The sequence below is a fragment of the Etheostoma cragini genome, chromosome 22 (assembly GCF_013103735.1).
Source record: "Etheostoma cragini isolate CJK2018 chromosome 22, CSU_Ecrag_1.0, whole genome shotgun sequence".
Classification (NCBI taxonomy): domain Eukaryota; kingdom Metazoa; phylum Chordata; class Actinopteri; order Perciformes; family Percidae; genus Etheostoma; species Etheostoma cragini.
The window spans coordinates 15,467,309-15,476,048 of NC_048428.1; the positions used below are offsets into that span (position 1 = coordinate 15,467,309).

At 38.2% G+C, this 8,740-nt stretch overlaps 1 protein-coding gene across 1 annotated transcript in view; it reads left to right on the forward strand.

Annotated features, from left to right (window-relative positions):
- dnajb6b (DnaJ heat shock protein family (Hsp40) member B6b) overlaps positions 1 to 7,665 on the forward strand; it is a 36,706-nt gene extending 29,041 nt beyond the window's left edge. The window contains exon 11 of the mRNA XM_034861513.1: positions 7,654 to 7,665. The gene's annotated coding sequence lies outside the window, so the exon portion shown is untranslated. The remainder of the gene's footprint in view (positions 1 to 7,653) is intronic.
- Positions 7,666 to 8,740: the final 1,075 nt, after the last annotated feature.

The window sequence follows — 8,740 nt, forward strand, 5'->3', positions numbered from 1 at the left end:
GGAAAAAGGCTGCAATGAAACAAAGAGTGAAAAATTTAAAGGGGTCTGAATACTTTCCGTACCCACTGTATATTCCCAGATATGATAATAATGGCAGACTGGTCAGAGACCAAAACATTCATGATTTCATTTTCTTGTTGCTTGTCCTTCTCTAATAAAGGGTAGTTTGTTTACTCCTCAATATGTAGGCCTAATGTTTTTTTTATTATAGCTTACTTTTGTTTCATAACCTTCTCAATTAGTCTCACATCCCTGGACCAATGACGTGGTTCATATACGTATATAGTGTAGTTTACATTCATTATACCAGGAAAACCATAACGCTTCTTAAGATGGATCTGTAAACCGCTCATATCACCAGATAATTGTGGATGAAAATCAGTACCCACCCAAGTCCTGGATCAGGGTAGGGGTAGATTGGGTATAAATTGCCCAGAACCTCCTGTAGTCTGAGCCTGGCTTTAAAGTGGCACTTCTTATGATTTCAATACTGGTTGATCTATAATTTATATTTGAGTGAAAACAATGAATTTGAGCTTAGAGTTTAGAGCATAGAAATAAAATAAATCCCATGGTCTGAAATATTGTTAATAGCTGAGCTTTAGGTTTTCAGAATTGAGTGCATTGTCTATACAATGGAGAAAAACTAAAGTTTTTTTTGGAAATGTCCCACAAGACAACCAGTTCATAACACTGCATATAAATAAATATTGCATTACTTTAATCTTTTTATTTTGGTGGGGTTATTAGTCAGAAGAATAATAAAGACAAACATGACTATTGTTTTACACAATGCTCACAGTGTGTATTGAAGTCACTTACTTCTTTTCCTAGTTTTTGTCCCTTTCTGATTGTTCTGTATGAACATCTAGTGTACAAAGATATTTAGAATTAGACATAACTTATAGAGATTTACATATATGGTTGTAAAACATGTTTTCATGTTGTAAATACGGGTTTGAAATTAAACCTAGAGTCCTTAGGGTACATTTCCAGAGTAACATTATTCCCCTCTGCTCACTTTTAAGGCAAAGTAGGCAAAATAATAATACATTTTATTTATATTGTGCTTTACATGGTAGGCTACTCAAAAGACACTTTACGGCAAAACCAGCACATACTTTGTGACACTATACTTAGAGATAAAACCAGCATATTTCCCTTTCTGCGTATTCTATTTTTCACCTCGTTACTTTCCAGTAGAAGCTGTTGCTCATTGGGTGAAACATGCTGCATGCGTCTTCTCCATTTCTGCATCAGTAAATCTGTGATCGATACCGTGGTCTATTTAAATAAGCCGTGAGCGTGCACTTATCCCAGCTATCTCCGCCTGGCTTGATATAGCTTCACCTGTTAGTCCTGGCTCGGCAAACTTGCAACCGATTAAGACACAATGTGCGGATCACACTGAGTCAAGCTGCGCTTTTTCACTTATCCTGGATATCTTTATTCTACTTTAGTGCAACAGGCCCCTGAGGTGAACTCCTGAGGAAGGTAAAATACTATTGTATGTTGAAAAAAAGTCACATAGATAGTATGTTGAAAAAAGTCATAGTGCGGCAAAATAAATATAATAAAGTCATAAAATAGTATGTCGACAAAAGTGAAGTAACTTGTATGTTTGTTGAAAAAATGTGGAAAAAGTCATAAAATAGTAGGGCTATGTCTAAAAAGGTCATAGCCTAGTATAGTATTGTGAGTCGTTTTGTTCTGTTTTACACGATCGGATTCTCTGTTGGTCCTGCCTCTCTCTGTACCTCCTCTGGGTTCTCCCCCTCCCCTCCGGTCTACTGCTGCCAGCTGACAGTGCGCACCTGTTTGCCATCCCATCATCACCTCCCCTGCCGTGCACACCTGCCAGTCATCTACAATTAAGCTCAGCACATAGCGCCCGGACCAACTCACCATCTCTACTTCATCTCAGCCACACTGGTGACTCTCGCTCTAAGCTCCCAGAGAAAAATCTTATACTTACCTGTCTCCGCTTGTTGTTGCTGTACCTTACCCTCTCTTGTGTTTGTTTTCTCTGCATTCATCTTCCACCTTCCCGCAGTCTCCAGTCAGCTGGCTCCACCATCCAGTCCGCCCCCTCACAGCTCCCTGCTCCATTCCACTTCCACTTCCACTTCCAACCTGTCCCTACTTCAGCTCCTCGGCTCCCTGGATTCCAGTACCATCTCCTTGACCCTGGTTTCCCCGCGCTCCCCTGTGTTCCCTCGTCATCCTGCCCTGACTATCAGTCCCTTGCCGTCCTACCCCTGCCCCTGCTCCTGTCCCTGGCATCCACCTCCAACTTTCTCCCCTTCAAACATCATTCAAATAAAATCTTGTTTTATGAGCCTTGCATTTTAGTCCGTTCCGTCTTAGTCATAACAAGTATGTCGAAAGTGGAAAAAGTCAAAGTATATTATGTTTAAAAAAGTCTTAGTAAGGTAAGCATATGTCAAAAGTTGAAAAAGTTGTATGTTTTGAAAAGTCATAGTTTAGTTATTTTTATGGATTTAAGTGTTATTGTCATTATTGATCCAGAAAAAGTCAGTGTGTCAAATAGTGGAATAAAGTAAAAGTATGATGTAAAAATTAGGGGGGAAAAAGTCGTCCGTATATTACGTCAAAATAAGTGGACAAGGTCATGGTATATCAAAAAAAGTGGAGAAAAAGTCAAAATACAGTATGTTGAGTTTAAAAACTCTTAGTATAGTGGAAAAGGTCAGTTTTCCGTCGACATTATACTGTTTTCATGTAAGTGGAGAAAAGTCCCATGGTATGTCAAAAAAGTAATTGTGTAGTATGTCGAAAAAAGTCAAATGGTTCAATTTTATTTATATTATCAAATCATAACAAGAGCTAATTTAAGAGACTTTACAGATGGAGTAGATAGTATAGTATGTCAAAATGCAGTGAAAAAAGTGAGTATATTGTGTCAAAAGTCATGGCATGGCATGTTGATAAAAGTGGAAAAAGTCATAGTATATTGTGTCAAAAAAATCATACTGTATGTTGACAAAAGTCTTAGTGTGGTATTTTTGTGTAAGTGGAAAAAAAGTCACAGTATAGTTTGTTAGAAAAAATATAGTATGTCAAAAGAAGTTGAAGAAGAAGTCTTTGTATAGTATGTCAAAAAAGTGGGAAATAAATCATGGTATAATATGTCAATAAAGTGGAAAAAAGCAACGTTACAGTATGTCAAAAAATGTAATTTTATAGTATTATTCATTTGATTTTTGGGGAACGTGAATGTCTTTACAAGATTTATTGGTAAACTCTCAAATAGTTCTTTAGATAACAAGTGTGGCTAGTTTGGCTAAAAGTTCTGATCAGTAACTTAAATTATTACTCACCTAAACATTCAGTCTTCTTCAGCTTTTAGTTTTAGTTTTTTATTTTCTGTTTCCTCTCCAGCTTGGGTGGATCTACCTTTTTTTTCCCCAGGGACTTTGTGATAGCGTTTGTTTGAGATGACATTGTTCTGTCTTTTCCTTGTATGTGACCCCCAAGCCATCTCTACCTCCTCTTCTTCTTTTATTGCTCCATGTCTGTCAGTTCTTGTTTGATGGATTTCCACAAACGTTTCACTCAAGGCCATCACAAGAGGTGAAGTGCAGCAGCTTAAAATGAAATCTTGTGCCTGACGGTGTGAGAAGATACAGTGGTAATCTTGCCTGCTGAAATGTAGCTTGTGTTGCTTTTACTTTTAAGCCAGCAAAGACATGAAGTCACTTTTCTGAAATGTTGGGTGTTATTTTGGAAAGACATGGATGTGTTTCACAGAAGATAATCAACAAGTAAAACAACGGTCTGCTGATTGAGCCAGGCCCTCTGCCAAAAAGTGCAGAATCAAACTGTGAGACAAAAATAAACTACGGGCCACTTTAATGGCAAAAAAGGCCATCTCCCGCTGTGGGCAATCAGCACAATCTCGTAAGAAAACACACATGCAGCGAGATGAAGAAGTGAGAAGGAAAACAATGCCTCTAAAAGAAGCATCACATTTACACACCCTATGGGGAAAGTAGAAGTGAAAACGTATTAAATGTGTTTTTGTTACTGTGTTTGGACGTGAGGAATACAAACTGGCTCTTTTAATATTAATCTGAATTAGTTTTTATATATTTTATAAATTTTGATACTTTCAGTTTTTTTAATTTTTCAGGGGACCACCTTAGTTCTTTACTAGAGTACTTTCCAACACGACTACGCTTAGTGACAATGTTTTCAATTTAAAACCGCAATGAAAACAGTTGAGAGTGTGTCCTGTAGATTGTCCAGGGGCATTGCACCACAAACACATTTCCGTTTACCTTCATTGTATTGGGGTGGAGGAAAAATCCCAGACAGATATCTGAAACCAGGACATATCAAATCTGTAAAACTTCTATCTCCATGGCTAGATACCACCAGAGGTACGTGAGAAAATATGCTGGTGTTGGTGGCATTCTGTGTTTTTGTTATTGTCAACAAATCCTATTAAAGTCCAAAACCAACAATGTGGTAACAGTGCATTGGTCCGTGTGTCATACCCAACACAATCATTCCAACTAAAGGCTGCGATAAATCTTTCAAAACTGGTCACAGATGGATAGTTTTATCTTCAACGTAGGTGAGGGAATGTCCTTTAAAAGCTAGGCACTGTGGTTTTTAGCAAAAGTTAGTCAAATGGGGGGAATATATAGCGGTTGTTGGAGACTTTTTCAGCTTCTGATTAATACACATTTGGTCTTCTAGTGAGTATTTACGACTGTGTGTGGTTGACTCAGTGCCCATGTTCATCATAATGAAGGAACTGGTCCCCCAGTGCAACATTGTAAATCACTGATGAGTTTTTACTAGTTTTGGACCCAATGGAGGTCTAAGGCAAAGCTGAATAAGATGGTACAGAATTGGATACAGATGTATCAATTAATTGTTGGTTTTGTTCTTTTCATTAAATTTGTTGACGATAAAAACAAAATATCACTAGCCTTATCACTTAACTAAGTTAAGTATCAGTATTTCTATTTGACTGAAACAAGTCTTACTGAATGAGCCTTTCAGTCATACAGATTTTAAAACAACTGCTAGCATTAAAAGTAAGCATATTGTTGCTACTTGTATAATATCATCTATTAGGGTTTAAAGGTTGGAATTTGAATACTCCACCAATTTCATGTTAGGGTATACATGTATACCTGTACACATGTATCTCTATAGCTATATCTCTATAGCTTCTGAAAATGTTCCCAGGAAGCTTCTGGTTTATAAAGTTTATACAATAAATCTTAAGTGTTTGGAGATGAAATGGTTGATATTTGGATTTTAGGGCTGTTTAAGGAAATGCAAAGAGGAGACTATGTCTCTTGAGAAGAATAAAAGAATAAAAACTGTCCATGTAAATAAAGTTATTGTTCAGTGGCATTCATTTGAAGTTTGTGTAAATCTTTAGTCATACCCTTCCGGCCAGAACAGTTCTGTACTGTATTGACGTTTTGAACATTTTGTGTGTGGTTATCTCTATTTTCTGGTTGTGCAGGAAGATGGGAACCCTGCATCTGCACACTGCACAGAGGAAAGAGCAAGATTACTCTTAAGTAGGGCGAGAGGCATCAGTGTGATGTATTATTACACAGAATATTATTTTGGACTACCACAGAGCATATTCCTTTGAAGAGAAGATCAGGCCTATCTGACATCAGATGACGGTCAAAGCGCTCTTAGAACAATGATATGATTACAGAGAAGCGGGCGAACTGTAGAATACTGTAGTATTTAAGCTGCGGAAGAATATGTTTAAAATGAAGTACAAAAGTACAGAAAGTCTTTCTTGAAAAAAATGAGACATATAGTTACACAATGGGCTTGTATTATTATTGGTTAAAAGGAAATAATAGTTTTCCTTGTAGAGATGCGTTGTTGGACTACAGTTACAAAAAAAACAATCAAAATCCAATTAAATCAATGATATTATTAGGTGTAGTGATTTCTTCTTCCTAATCAGAGTATATAACAAGCATCAAAGGCAGCGTAGAATGTATAGCTAATGTTTGTGCATAGATTTAAGGTTTGGACAAAATAAGAGAAACACTGTTCAATACAATGCAATGCAAACACCACCACATCACAAACAGCAGGTTCAGAAATTAACATAAATGTATAACAAACAAATAACAATAGTACATAACCAATAACTACCTATCAAAGTGTTAATTGCAGCAAATGCAATGTAAATGTTTTAAAATAAAATCACTTAAAGGTGCTCTAAGCGATGTCACACGTTTTTTCTCCCGTACAGCAAACATCTCCTCACTATCCGCTAGCTGCCTATCCTCTGAACACAATGGAAAGAAACGCGGTGACGGCCCAGGCTCCACAAACGGCAAAAAACACAAACTGTGACAACCTGTACCACCAAACTAACAAACAGTCTTCTAGCATTCCAGCCAATAACCGACAAGAAGGATTTGGGGGTGGGGGTTGGAGGGTTAGTGAGCAAAAGCACGGAAAGGAGGGAGAGAGGATGGGATGAAGAGGAGGGAGGGGCGAGCTAGAGTAGTTTTGTTTGAAAATACTTCACACATCAACAAGAAGTGCTGGCACCCAACATCGCTTAGAGCACCTTTACCAATAGACTGTATTAGCCTGTTAATAATTTGAGTGATTATGATTTAAGATTTACACATATGTGTAGGCGCCTGGGTAATTTTAAATGTATTTTGAATCCCTGACAGCTTTTTACTTTGTTAAATTGACAAAAATGGTGCAGATGCCAGAGTTTGTGCTGAAAAAGGATACCATGCACATGTGCTAAGGATAGTTTCCAAGGTGTTAAACAAGAATGAATGCTTAGAGGGTCTGCAAAAAAACAACTAAAATCAACCTGGACTCCACTGTAGAAATTCATGAACCATGGCAACAATGACCTCTCTACTACACCCCAGTCTGGGCAACAGCATGAAGAAATGCATCATCACGCTTTTCGCATGTCCTCCTGTCTTCATTGGCTACATTTTGATCAGGCATCAAAGTTTCTGATAGGTTGCTGTGGCGGCAGAGAGTTGTTGCTGTTGCTAGGATCCTGTTGCTAGGATGGTTGCCATCTCAGAGGCTCAGCAGGAAACATGTAATGAATCATGGATGGTTGATTTTTCTCTAAGCACGCTAATCTGGGATGCAGATGAGCCCAAAGCTCGCCTCCCCCGTCTCCACCCTCCTCCTCCTAAACGTAACCCACCCACCCCCCACCTCTGGATGGGTTTAATTAAAAAAAAGAAAATAATTCAAGTTTGGAGTTCAAGGAGTGGTATTTTAAATGGTCATGAGGTTGCCAAAGAGGGGTTTGTGGAATAATATCAATGATATCAATTCTCATGCAAAAACAGGGAGGTCAAAGGTCATTATCAGTTATTTGTTGAGGGAGAGCCAGAGGGAGTCCGGCGACGACCCCTCCTGACCCCTGAGATTGTTCTTAATGCTGTGACTTGTGAAGTTTGGACAATCCCACACCTCCTGAAAGGGGAGATACGTGAAAACCACTTCCAATATTTAACACTTTTAAGATGAACTTAATCATTTTAATTGTAGTCAGAAATATAAAAAAATGAAGCTAATAGCTTTCTGTGCAACACAGAAAACTGTGATTTAATTCTCTGCTGCTCACAAAAGCATTTAACTGTTGAGACTTTTCACACAGCAGTTATTATGCTACATGCTACAATATGTTTTGCTTTTGAAACTCATGAAAAAGCGTCATTAGGATTCACAAAAGGTCATCCATCATGGAGCAAATGTGCCGGCTTGACTTAACAATCGCTGTGGGCATTTTTAATATCATGCTATTATACTGTGCAGAGGGTATGCAGGCCTGTGTTTAGCAGAGAATGCAGGGAGGGCATTTCAACTCCCTATTGAACCATAGTGTGCATGACTTATTTATTTCTGTCCTGTAAAAAGAGTGCAGCTGTTTCATATAAAGTGGCAAACAGTTAAACCAGTCGCACGAAACACTTCTCGTATAGACGCTGAACATTATCCACAGAGGGTAAGACAGTGAAAAAAGTGGTAATTACAGACAACAGATGACAGACAATATGGGCCTACTGCTTTAATGGTACACAGCAGAAATACTAAGTGACGCTGCTGTATGTAAACATCTTGTGCTGTTCACCACTGTGGGTTTTCCTTCTACTGGAGCAATATTTTCTTTGATGTAATTATATGTTATATTTCAGGCTTTCAGGCTTCTCATCCTGCTGCTTTGCTTAAGCCCTTTGAGTGCTTTTGTGTTTATTCCTTCCTCTCTTTTTGCTTATTATTTCACATTTTTGTCTGCTGTGCATTTAGCAGATGTTTTGTATTCTTTTTGACAGACACTCTTAATCCCAAGGGTGCTTCCTGGTCAAACAAAGATTTAACACTACAAACACAATATCACACTTCTCTATGTGTTCCATCACTGGCCCTTTAATTAACCCTTCCATTCATGCAAAAGTGCAACCCCATCCTTTTCCTACCCTTTGCCCTAAACTTTCCTCCTGGAACGCCACCAAACAGATTCTTTCGAATCTAGTTGTACACATGATGCTAATACTTTCTGACACATTTGTTCACCGTCTCTTTATCATTAATAATTATGCAAAGGAGCTACGTTCTCAGCCGAGCAAAAGAAAGCAATCTTACTATGCAAATGGTTAAGGTCCCTGCAGAGTGTGGCGATTAGATGTGTGTTGATAAACTCACTTATGATGAGTGACGGTGAGCAGGATTG